Here is a 1,549-nt window from a genome sequence, read left to right as displayed (position 1 = left end):
GACTTTTACTTTGGGTAACTAGTGGGTTTGGTTATTTGTGTCGTAGTGAAGGTGATATAGTGGTAGAAAACAATGTTGAAGAAAACTACTTATATAACTTATTAGGGTGCAAACATGCTGGAACGGTCATCAATATTGAGAGTGCTGCTTTTGATGCATGAAATTCGATGGTGAAGCACCATGTGCGCCACTATTTAAATACATGCATTACATTCAACACTCAATCTTCGCCGCTCCACCATTTTTGCATCCGTAGTGCCTAAACGTTACTACTTTTTTTAGAAGAAATCTGTTAGAAAAAATCAAGTGGTTTTATTAAATAAATTAGGTTAGAAAATGGAAATGAATAGAATAAACTTTATCATTCCTGTGTATTTTCTGTTTGAAAATATCTTAAAGGGAAATATTTACCTCTCAACTGACTCCTGAACATAGTATCTACATTTAAACTTTGGGACTATTAGAGCACAGTGGCGTATCATAGTTTGTAGTAATGGAGGTGTTATTGAGGTAGAAGTCTACATCGAATGAGATTTCTACTTGTAATAATTACAATCATTAAAAATAACGAGAACAAGTTACAATTTTTACACCTTGACAATCCTTTTGATTGTGATACAAGTTACAATTTTTACACCTTGAAAATCCTTTTGTTTGTGATTGAAGGATTTACAATCTTTCGATTGTAGAGTATTGTTGCACTTGGGCCTAATCAAATGTATTATTGTGGAACTAAACTTGAAAATTCTGATCATTCAATAGAAGCCATAGTGGATCTTAGAGGTTTAGAACTAAATAATATAGTACTATTAGAAAAGACTGATATTAAAGTAAAGGTGCTCTGGGATCCATAGAATACTATAGTTTAGAAGATGTTACTTCACTAATTCATTTTGAGTACTGGACCGATTTTGTAATATGAATTCTGAAGAAAGTACTGTTGGAAATGTGACTAGTGAAACCACGTTCCAGTGATCAAAGTGAAATGATGAAATACGTTATTTCAAACTATTAGATTCTATTTGGGAAGTATTCTATGGGTTAAATGTTTGTAGCTTGAATATCCAGAGATGTTTAATTTGTATTGTCATTACTCTACACTAACGTTCATCCTAGTAGAAAGTTCTACAGTTAATCCCTGGTATAATGAAGGTGGATCGAATCTTGTTATAAGAAACTTGATTGAAGACACCTGTCATCGTCAATTAGAAAGCACTCCAACGTTTGAGATGCTAATAGCAATTACTTGTTATATATGGGAGCTCTCTTATAATCTATGGTATTGCTGGCAATCGTGTACATTCTTTTAGTTCTAGCCTAGGGATCGTCCTAGACTACCCTTCGAGCTAATCGAGTGTACACTAGTGTTGCAACAGGAGATTTCTCTAAATGGTACACTAACTACATAAAGCTGCATACAGATTTGAGCGCCACGAACACGCGCATTTCACTTTTGATCAGCTGATGCTACGCTTATTATATCTGTACCTTACTGTTTCTGTAAAAATACAGATATAATCAGCTGATGAAAAGTGAAATGCGCATGTTC

Source organism: Nilaparvata lugens, chromosome 8 (genome assembly GCF_014356525.2).
Source record: "Nilaparvata lugens isolate BPH chromosome 8, ASM1435652v1, whole genome shotgun sequence".
Lineage (NCBI taxonomy): Eukaryota > Metazoa > Arthropoda > Insecta > Hemiptera > Delphacidae > Nilaparvata > Nilaparvata lugens.
The sequence above is the reverse complement of the archived record's forward strand: the minus strand, read 5'-3'. Positions refer to the sequence as shown.